Source organism: Rutidosis leptorrhynchoides, chromosome 5 (genome assembly GCF_046630445.1).
Source record: "Rutidosis leptorrhynchoides isolate AG116_Rl617_1_P2 chromosome 5, CSIRO_AGI_Rlap_v1, whole genome shotgun sequence".
Lineage (NCBI taxonomy): Eukaryota > Viridiplantae > Streptophyta > Magnoliopsida > Asterales > Asteraceae > Rutidosis > Rutidosis leptorrhynchoides.
In genome coordinates, this window is record NC_092337.1 from 338,978,541 (window position 1) to 338,990,885 (window position 12,345).

At 32.9% G+C, this 12,345-nt stretch overlaps 1 long non-coding RNA gene across 1 annotated transcript; it reads right to left on the bottom strand.

The window, feature by feature from the left end:
• Nucleotides 1-374: 374 nt before the first annotated feature.
• LOC139846543 (uncharacterized) lies at nucleotides 375-1,676 on the bottom strand. The gene is made up of 3 exons (XR_011759086.1): nucleotides 1,557-1,676; nucleotides 1,206-1,387; nucleotides 375-1,017 (listed from the first exon to the last, which is right to left on the bottom strand). It is a non-coding gene; the product is annotated as an uncharacterized lncRNA (long non-coding RNA).
• Nucleotides 1,677-12,345: the final 10,669 nt, after the last annotated feature.

Here is a 12,345-nt window from a genome sequence, read left to right on the forward strand (position 1 = left end):
TAAAATCTGTAGGTCTTATATAAGAAGATTGAGTAATTTCCGAAAATACCCCTCCACTAAGATATGAATTACGTGACCTATTAAACTGCAATTTTTGTTGGGCTTTTTTGTGGGCTGGTAATCTGCTATGTTATAAGATTTGCCCCATTAAAGTTGCCATATTATGTTTAAACTGCAATTGTATTCTATTTTAGCATAATTATATTAAGATAAAATTTTGTAAGTGATTATTTTGCGTCAACATTGGGTTAAAGTAGATGATACAAACACGTTCATAACTGGTAAATAGCATAACATAATAGTAGCACAATACAGGAAAGTAAACAATAAAAGAATGCAAATAACAGAATAGAAAAGAAACATAGGTTGCTATAAAGATAAATATACACAGTCATAAGCTACATACTAAATACAAAAATAAATAATTGTTGCAATGTAGTTGGATGATGTTTTATTAATAGGAGCTGTAACGACTGAGTGCGTATTTGCAAACTCGGTAAAATTTAGCTGATATTTGACTAATACCCGTCACTTCCTTTTCTTTTGGAAAATAAAAGAGTAGTCGTCTACTTTACTGCACGCGCCTTTAAATACAACATCCTATTACAGAGAGTTCTTTAATTCAACAATGCTACGTAATCATGCTTCCAACACACCTGAAAACATTTTCAAGCACAAGTATTAGTCAAAAGAAGTAAATTATGTACACATTAGACTGTATCTGGAACAGTTTAAACATAATGTCGAACGACTTAGCATTCACCCGAACGACTGTTAAATAGCATGATAAATACTATGCCTTTAGTGAGTCAAAAGGTTAGCTTAAATTATTACCGGTTAAACAGCCTAAAGTAACCCAAATGTGGATTCAAGATGTATTACTTATGTATAAAATCCTTGAAGTGAGAAAACGTGATTCTTGGTTGACCAGACCCACCCATTTAACTACCTCAAATTACCAATCAATTCAATCTGAATAATAGTTACTACCTCCGTCCCACCACAAGTGTCCACTTACTTTTTGCACATAGTTTTAGGAAATCCTACTAACTTCATTCTCCACCAATCAGAAATCTTCTCTCTCCAGAATAACCTCTTCTCATTGGTTGAAATACAAAGTGGACACTTGAAATGGGACATCCCAAAATAGAAATGTGGACACTTGTGGTGGGACGGAGGGAGTATCTGAGAAAAGCAAAGAAGACCTGTATTTGTCGAGTTTTAGTCATTTTCATTTACTGGTTTGTTCACGAAAAAAGCATCTAGTACTCCACGTGGAATGTTCTTTTCAATGTATTTGGAAAAAAGATGATGACAACCGGCATTTGAAGAACAACATGCATTTAAAGAACATTGAGCCCATGCGTTGCACATATACATTTCCCACCTAATATGAATAAAAACAAAACAGTTATTATTATACTTGTAAATTATGTATAACAACTTATAAATGAAGAAATATATACAATTACTTATCTTATAGTTTCCATTCCCTACGGATATATTATTAGAAATCAAGATGCAAATTATAATCACATGTATAGAAATTCCCATACCGTTTCGTCATATTTAGGATTAAATGTGGATCGCAACTGCTGGAAACAAACATTGACATTTGAACCGGGTTGGTCTAACATAATTATTTTCAACCCGATTGATCCACAGTAGGATAAACATTCTGCAACACATACACAAGACACAGATTATCAATAAATGAAGAATACAACAACATTAAAATACTTCGTATGATAACAAAACAAATTGACCGAAAGAGCCAAGTATTAAATGATCAGGAAGGCACCTATATACCTGCATTTGAAGCCTTTTGATACTCTAATAAGCATCATGTAATAAGCATCAACTTTTGCTTCCCAAGTTTAAAAAATAAAAATAACATCAAATAAGCATCAACTTTTGCAAACGATTTATAAAACTTAAAAAGGCATAAATCGTTTATAATAGAACTATTATATCACATATAATCCAAATGACTTCAATAATTACATGAATGCCAAACATTTGTATTAACCAACTTTGTATAAAATTAAGCAAAAATTAAAAACTTCTATAGTGAGTATCTTTATACCTTAACGATTTGTCACCCGTGAAAGTGCAACATATAGGTGCACATGACTAAAGTCATTTTTTGGTACAAATAAACCGACATGAAGCCGTGATTGTCCTTGACGTTGATTGTATGGTCATTGTAAAGCAACCCGACAATGGTAAACTATATAACTTTGGATTTTGAAAGGGAATCTCTTGTCTAGAGGAACGATTAACGGTTATCGAACTAAATGCGGAAAATAATTATCGAAATCTTGCAGATGCTATATTTCAATCAGTGATGTGTACTGATTACATCTAATTTTTTTGATTGATAATATTAAGAACATGTGGGATTTAACCCTTGATACACAACTACTAATGGAACTGCATGAAGAATGGACATTTGAGACTGCATTGGTTGATTTGATTGTGAGTAATGACGCGCGTTTAATAGTCATCAATCACAATCAAATCAGGCAGTGCGCTCTCAAATGTGCACTCTACGGGCAGTTCCATTAGCAATTGTGTATCACGGGTTAAACCCACATGTTCTTAACATTTCCAATCAAAAATATTAGATGTAGACACTAAACATCACTGATTCAAATATAGCATCGGCAAGAATCAGATAATTATCTTCCGCAATTAGTTCGTAAGGGCCATCACACCACTATGATTTTCATCAATGGCGTCTAGCAACTTCTTAGTTAGAAGTATACCTGATTCAAATTATAAAAAAATATAAGTTAGTAACACTTTAATTACTGATTTGATTGACAATGAAAATAAAGGAGACAGGCTTTACTTATTTGCAATATTTTTTTTTAAATAGAAGTTGTTTGAGTACCTTGACCATGGCTAATTCTATCAAGATCAAGCTGAAACAGTTTCTTATTGTCCGGATAGTACCGTATGATAACCGTTGTTACATGAAATACGGTTGTTAGTTCTGAATCCTCAACGTTACTAAAGCATAAACCCCAAACCCTAAATCCTAGTAATTCGTCTGCTAACTTGTTATTTAACAGGATATCCCATGACAACTGAATTTTACACAAAATGTTGTGAACAGCCAACGTACGCGTGCAGTACGGTAAACATCCTGTAAAGCAATAATAGAAAAATTATCATCAGTAAGCACTATAACTTATAACTTAAATGCATATATTATTCATATCTGTTTGTTATGTTATATTATATTATATATAACATACATGGATGGTGCATTTAGTGATATCGATTGGAGTAACAGAAAAAAACACACTGCATATCTAAGACATATAATTGGAAGAATATAAATAACATTATACATGGGATTTAACCAAAAAAATTCACCTGAAACAACAGAAGTCGAAATGAAAGGTTGGTGCATTTTAGTGGCAAAGTCGAGAGACGTTCCTGTAAAACTGAATAAGAAACTTCAAATTGTTAGTCCGGTAACCTTTAGTTAAGGCTATTAATAAAATCCATATACAGATTGATTGGGCAGCAAAACAATAAAGACTCTAAAACATGACAAATATCCTTGCACCGTTGCACGCCCTCTTCTATATGTGAAGCCTATTTCTTCGACTCATCTCAATGTTTACCATGTTCATATTATTCTACTAATTATTAACATGATCAGTCCTATCCATCATTGTATATCTACGGTCCAAGCAAGCTATAAACATTTATATATATATATATATATATATATATATATATATATATATATATATATATATATATATATATATATAAAATACATAATAGGCATTAGTTTATCAACATTGAACCTAAAAATACATTAGGTAGGAAGCCACTCATTTATTGATACATATCCACTTAAAATTAGGAGAACAATTGTAGCTTAAAGGACAATTAAGTCAATGTTATAATTCAGTAGGCTTATAACTACCTTTAGTGGTTTGATTCTTGATGTTATAATTCAGTAGGCTTATAACTACCTTTAGTGGTTTGATTCTTGATGTTATAATTCAGTAGGCTTATAACTACCTTTAGTGATTTGATTCTTGATTTAGAATACTAATAATGAAGTGTAAGAACAAAGATGATAATGGAGAGAAAGAAAGAAACACTTTGTAAGTGTGAGAAATGGTGCAAGTTTAATGCTTGCATTCATGAGTATTTATAGCCTAAAATCTCAATATAAAAATACATACTTTGTGTACCAAAATTGACTATATGTATACACCAAAATTGACTATCCATATCTATATTATTATTATTATTATAACACTCCCCCTTGGATAGCAATTTTATTTTGTTGAAGATCAACTATAAATTACTGCCTCGTTAAAAACCTTGCTAAAGAAAACCCAGTGGGAAAAAACTTTAGCTAAGGGAAAAAGAGTGCAGCATGGAGTTGACTCCCCCTCAAGTAGACATCGCTTCAGCTGTTACATCTTTTGAACATGTCTCATGCCAATGTTATGAACGTGTGTTCTGAAAATAGCAGTTGGAAGTGCTTTCGTGAAAAGATCAGCAGAGTTTTTGCTAGATTGCACATATCTCATTTCAATCTGGTTGTCCTTAATGAGATTTTGAGTGTATGAGAAGAATCTAGGTGGTATGTGTTTTGTTCGGTCACTTTTGATATACCCTTCTTTCATCTGTGCTATGCAAGCTGCATTATCTTCATAGATAGTTGTTGGACTTTTATCGCGTTCTAGTCCACAAGAATCAGTAATGAGTTGTGTCATTGATCTCAACCAAAAACATTCTCGAGTAGCTTCATGTAATGCAATCACTTCGGCATGATTCGACGATGTAGCAACAAGTGTTTGTTTTTGAGAACGCCATGATATTGCAGTACCTCCATTTAGGAATACATATCCAGTTTGAGATTTAGCTTTATGTGGATTAGATAAATAACCTGCATCTGCATAACCAACCAAATCTTGTTTTGATTCGTTAGAATAAAATAATCCTAAATCAGTAGTTCCTCGAAGGTATCGAAATATGTGTTTGATCCCATTCCAGTGTCTTTTGGTAGGAGCAGAGCTGAACCTTGCCAACAAATTAACTGCAAAAGAAATGTCAGGTCTTGTACAATTTGTAAGATACATAAGAGCTCCAATTGCACTAAGATATGGTACTTCTGGTCCAAGAATGTCTTCTTGATCTTCACATGGACGAAATGGATCAGCTTCAACATTGAGTGATCTAACAACCATAGGAGTACTTAATGGTTTTGCCTTGTCCATATTGAAACGTTTCAAAATCTTTTCAGTATATGTTGTTTGATGTACAAGTAAACCATTAGGCATATGCTCAATTTGTAAACCAAGGCAATACTTGGTTTTTCCGAGATCTTTCATTTCAAATTCTTTCTTTAGAAGTTGAATGGCTTCATGGATCTCTTTATTTGTACCTATGATGTTAAGATCATCAACATAAACAGCTATGATCACATATCCGGATGTTGTTTTCTTAATGAAAACACAAGGGCAAGTAAGATTATTTGTATACCCTTTGCTTATCAAGTAATCACTTAATCGGTTATACAACATACGTCCCGATTGTTTTAACCCATATAAAGATCTTTGTAATTTAATCGAATACATTTCTTTGGGTTTTGCATTTGATGCTTCTGGTACCTTAAATCCTTCAGGTATCTTCATATATATATCACTATCAAGTGATCCATATAGATAAGCAGTCACAACATCCATGAGATGCATTTCTAAATTTTTAGAAACTGCCAGACTGATTAAGTACCTAAAAGTAATTGCATCCATAACAGGAGAATAAGTTTCTTCATAATCAATTCCCGGTCTTTGAGAAAAACCTTGAGCTACAAGTCTAGCTTTATACCTTGTAACTTCATTTTTCTCATTTCTTTTTCGGACAAAAATCCATCTGTATCCTACAGGTTTCACATCTTTAGGAGTGAGAATGATGGATCCGAAAACTTTTCTTTTATTGAGTGATTCTAATTCAGCTCGTATTGCTTCTTTCCATTGAGCCCAATCATGTCTATTTTGACATTCAACCATAGATGTTGGTTCTGGATCATCATCATTATTCATGATGTCATATGCAACATTAAATGAAAATTTCTCATCAAGATTTTTCATTTCATTTCGGTTCCATAATATTTTTGAATATGCATAATTGATTGCAATTTCTGTATTGACATCATCAATCTCCTCTGCAGTAGGAGTACTGATTTGTGGTTCTTCTTGAACACTTTCTTTTACTTCATTATCAGCTGATTTTCTTTTTCGAGGATTTTTATCCTTTGAACCGATTGGTCTTCCACGTTTCTGACGTGGCAAAGATTCATGAGTGACGTTATTGCCAGCTTTTGGAATTTCAATTCGAGCTGGAGTATTTACTGCTGGTATATATGATTTTGTCACCGTTTTTGTATCTGTAAATGCATCAGGCAATTGATTTGCAAGTTCTTGTATATGCATTATCTTTTGAACTTCTGTCTCGCATTCTTTTGTGCGAGGATCAAGATACTTTAATTGAGGTTCACACCATGAAACATCATTTTCTTTATTTTTCATTTCTCCCCCTAATCTAGGGAACAATGTTTCATTAAAATGACAATCAGCAAAACGTGCTGTAAAAACGTCACCTGTCATAGGTTCAATATACCTTAATATTGAAGATGTTTCATATCCAACATATATTCCCAACCTCCTTTGAGGACCCATTTTTGTACGTTGTGGTGTCGCAATTGGAACATACACTGCACAACCAAATGTTCTAAGATGGGAAATATTTGGCTCTTGACCAAAAGCAAGTTGTAGGGGGGAATATTTATGACTTGCACTTGGTCTGATGCGAATCAATGCAGCAGCATGTAAAATTGCATGACCCCATATAGATACAGGGAGTTTTGTTCTCATTATCAATGGTCTAGCGATTAACTGTAAACGTTTAATCAATGACTCGGCTAAACCATTTTGTGTATGCACATGAGCAACAGAATGTTCAACAACAATTCCTATAGACATGCAATAGTCATTAAATGCTTGAGATGTAAATTCACCAGCATTATCAAGTCTCACCCTTTTAATGGTGTAATCAGGAAAATGAGCTCTCAATTTAATAATTTGGGCAAGAAATTTTGCAAATGCCACATTACGGCTTGATAACAGACAAACATGAGACCATCTGCTAGATGCGTCTATTAAAACCATGAAATATCTAAATGGTCCACATGGTGGATGAATTGGTCCACATATATCACCTTGAATTCTTTCAAGAAACATTGGTGATTCTTTCTCAACCTTAAGTGGTGAGGGTCTAGTTATCAATTTTCCAAGAGAGCAAGATGTACATGGAACCATTGTATCATGATGGATTTTTCTATCCTTTAGTGGATGTCCATGAGTACATTCAATAATCCTTTTCATCATTGTTGATCCTGGATGGCCTAATCTGTTATGCCATAAACTGAATACACCAGGATCAATATATTTTTCGTTAACTACCATATGTATTTCTGGTACATTTATATGTGTATAATGTAATCCAGAACTAAGTCTTGGCAGTTTTTCAACCACATGACTCTTGTCAGTGATACTTAAATATTTCTCATTTTCTGTTGTCACTGACTGATAATCATACCCGTTAAGGTATATGTCGGAGAAACTCAATAAATTTCTGCTTGACTTGGGAGAAAATAAGGCATCATTTATTAAAAATTTTGTACCATTTGGTAGTATGAAATTTGCCTTTCCTATCCCTTTTATCAAGTTAGCAGGTCCTGATATTGTATGTATAGTTCCTTCCGTTGGTTTTAGATCAATAAAATATTTCTCGGATTTAAGTATAGTGTGTGTAGTTCCACTGTCTGCTATACAGAGATCTCCACCACTTGATTGATGTTGTATTCCAGCAAAATTCATATTGAACTTCATATATAAGAAATAAATAGTGAGTACATTAATATTACACAATATTTTAAACGCAAATAGATAGTACTGAAACATTTAGCAAACATAATGACAAAGACAGACGATATTAAATCGTTTATTTTTCAAAAGACACACAACTTAAACATTCAAGAAATCTTCATATAAATCAGATGGTTTCTCAGTGACTGTTGGATCAATATTATCCACAAAATTTACTTCCTTTTCTTTACCTTTCAGCGAATCCTGATACATCTTAACAAGATGTTTAGATGTTCGGCAAGTATTAGCCCAGTGGCCCATTCTACCACATCTGTAGCAAGATTCTTCAGAATTTTTAGAAGAATTTTCTTCAACATCTTGTTTAATGGGCTTGTTTTGTGGTTGATATTTATATTTTCGTGGATTACTATTTCTTTGACCACCACGGCCACGACCACGACCACGTCCACGCCCATTATCATTACCATAAGGATGGTTTCTACCATAGTTATGGCTTTTGGCATGATGATGGTGATGGTTATTATAACCACGACCTTGCCCGCGTCCTTGTCCCTGTTTATAATTATTTGCAGTATTTGCTTCAGGGATTGCAAGTGTACCAGTAGGACGGGATTGCTGATTTTTCATTAATAGCTCATCATTTTGCTCTGCAACTAAGAGATATGAATTAAGTTCAGGATATGTTTTGAACTTTAGCATTCTCAAATTTCTTTGCACTGTGATGTTTGCAGCATTCATTGTGGAGAAAGTTTTCTCCATCATGTCTGCATCACTAATTTCATGTCCACAGAATTTAAGTTGTGAACATGTATTATACAGAGCTGAGCTGTATTCATTTACTTTCTTAAAGTCTTGGAACCTTAATGTTCTCCATTGTTCCATTGCAGCTGGAAGTAAAATTTCTCTTTGATTATTGAATCTGCTTTTGAGACCTTCCCATAAAACATGGGGATCTTCTACAGTCACATAATTATTTTGTAAGTATTCATCAATATGTTGATGAATAAAGCAACATGCCGTAGCTTGTTCTTTTTCAGAACAAGTGTTGTTTTCATTTATGGTTTCAAGAATGCCCATTGATTTAAGATGCATTTTTACTTTTATAACCCATGGCATGTAGTTGTTTCCAGTTGATTCTAAAGGAGTAAATTTAAGCTTTTCCAGATTCGACATTTTCTATTATCAAAAATTAAAACAAACATCATGATAAATTAGAGTCAATTTATATTCATAAGTATATAAACATTAAACATAAATTTAATATAACATAAATGATAAGTAGGTGACAGTGTCGACCATGTGTAAGCAATCATAAATAAATGTTATATAACAAAAATATAAATATTAGTAAACATAAATGAAAATTTGGCGACAGTGTCGACCATATATTTTTTCAGGTGGTATAACCGACCTATATCATTCTGGTGGTATAACCGACCATATATCATTTTGGTGGTATAACCGACCATATATCATTTTGGTGGTATAACCGACCATATATCATTTTGGTGGCAGAGCCAACCATATTTAGTATTAAGATTATCGTGCTGATAACGTGTTATAATTCAGTAGGCTTATAACTACCTTTAGTGGTTTGATTCTTGATGTTATAATTCAGTAGGCTTATAACTACCTTTAGTGGTTTGATTCTTGATGTTATAATTCAGTAGGCTTATAACTACCTTTAGTGATTTGATTCTTGATTTAGAATACTAATAATGAAGTGTAAGAACAAAGATGATAATGGAGAGAAAGAAAGAAACACTTTGTAAGTGTGAGAAATGGTGCAAGTTTAATGCTTGCATTCATGAGTATTTATAGCCTAAAATCTCAATATAAAAATACATACTTTGTGTACCAAAATTGACTATATGTATACACCAAAATTGACTATCCATATCTATATTATTATTATTATTATAACAGTCAAATGCAAAATTGCTTAAATGAATTTATTGATTAAATAGGTTTTGTAAACACCTTTGGTAACTTGTGAGATACGGACCAACTAATTAACCCTTCTCCTATGTAACAACCTCCATAAAAATAAATAGTTTTTATTTCAAGTTCATGATTATTTAATGAAACCATGATACACCAAGTTTTTATTTGAAGTTCATTGGCGATAACGCTTTTTAGGATCGGAAAATGGATTCATCAAGTCTGAGTCGTCGGACCGTGTGTTCATAAACTTTCACCTAACCTAAAAATAACTAAATTCTTAATAACTACTGCTCCCCAGCAGCAACGCAAAAAAATTTGATGAGTTAAAACGTAACCTAAAAATACTAGGTAATTCGAATCAAAAACCAACACACGGTACATGCCACTAAACCCGATCGTATATTAATAAATAAGTAAAATGACTAGTTCGTTCCATATGAAGCAGTTGTAATAAAAAATAAACTAATAATTATACTATGTAAAACGGGGGTTTTAGATTGAAATCTAGTTAACTAAATAAATAAATGTGTAATATAAAATAGAACTTAAACCAGTAAAGAAAAAGGTATCCACTCAGAATCAATTCCCTAAGTTAGGATTGCTCAGTTAAATCTGTTATTGACAATTATAATGACCGTGACACTGTATTTGTATGTTGATTCATACAGTTTAAGAACTAACAACCTAAGAATAATTGTCGTCAACCTAGAATTACTAATCGATTCACAATTACAATCAATCAAGCAAATAATGTAACTGAGGTTACTTTGGTGTCCCTTGCAACCTCACAATTATCTCAGCAAATATCATGTTAAATCACTATACGTTTAATTATATTATCGTTGTCCCTCATACAATCTCATATATTCCTAAATTATTCAAGTTCAATAATCTAGTAAAAATTAACAATGAAGTTAACCGTCGTTAATTTTAATTAAAAACATCCATGATAAAACAATTAATAAGCTTTAATAACAATGGTTCTTAGCTAGACATAATCCTGAGCAATTTTACTAATTGTATATTTGTATTAAACCAAAAATAGCAATCGATCACCTAAGTTCAATCATCATCTAAGTGAATACTAATAAAATAGCTATTTGTCATCATGCAATTAACAATGAAACACAAAGAGAGAACAATCATAACCATAATAATAATTTAAATAATGGAAGTATAAGTTACCGAGTAATCACACTTAGCCACAATTACTTAGCCACAATTGAATCCAAAGTGTTGAAAGCAAGAAAATAATGATGGAAACCCAGAAAATTCATAACCAAAGCCTGTAAAAATTTGTAAATAATAAAGCGCAACCTAATTTTAGGATAAAACCCATCTATTTATAGTTAAACAAAAATCTGTTGACCGCCTTAAAATCGCGAGCGCGATCATGATGTCGCGCTCGCCATGCTACCATAATGTCGCGAGCATGATTTGAAAGTTGCGCTCGCAACTCTGCTTCTCCCAAATATTTCTTGATCTGTCCAAATATTGCGAGCATGATCCACACATCATGGTCATCATTCCTTTATAAACCAAACGTTACGATCGCGACTAGATCATTGAGATTGCAATTTATCCTGAAACAGCAACACTTCATGTTTTCCTCGTTGCACGGTTGGATTTTCACTTATAACCTCACTTTTTGAGCTGGAAAACCGTAAAAAGTCATGCTCTAGAATCATATCTTAGAACCCATATTATCATTTTAGCACAACACGGACAAAATGTCTTCAATTAAACTCGGAAGCAAGGTGTTGGGACCCAATATTGCGTATAAAATATATGACTAACTGGCACAATATCATAAACCAATGAGCGATAACGGCTAAATAAGAAGTTTTTGTTCTGTGTGGTGCGATCCAAACATCACAAGTTATAGAAACACTATGTATATATTTCCGAAAACCTTCAATTATATCATTTTTAGCTTTTTCCATAATTTAAAAGTGTCACGTCTAAGAGTAGTATGACTTACATTGTTATATCGAGGTAGTAGTCGTTTTCGAATTAGCGTTGTAAGTTTTGGATTGTCGAAGTGGTTGAAAGGAAGCCCTTGTTGAATGACAAACTTTACCATATCTTCCCGAAGAACTTCGAAATCTTATGCAAAAAGGGAAGCATCCCGACAAATTTAGCTTGTGTCGGGTCTTCGTTTCCTTTACAACTTTGTTCAAGATATTTTCTTAAAGTAGTATTACCTGAAACACCTAGGAACTTACTACATTATGTACAATGAGCTCTTTAATTACGCACAATTCGAATTTAGACCAAACGTCACCTTTTCTACTTGTATTTTTAATGCACTCAATATCGTTCATGGTGTAATGTTGAAAAGATGTTCCAACCGAAGCGGAACCGGAAGCCGAAACTTGTGAATTATCCATATATTATAAGATTATTAAGTAGAGTTTAGAAAGTAATTATAGTGTAATAGAGAGTATTTGGTGTGTTTTCATCCAAACCAATA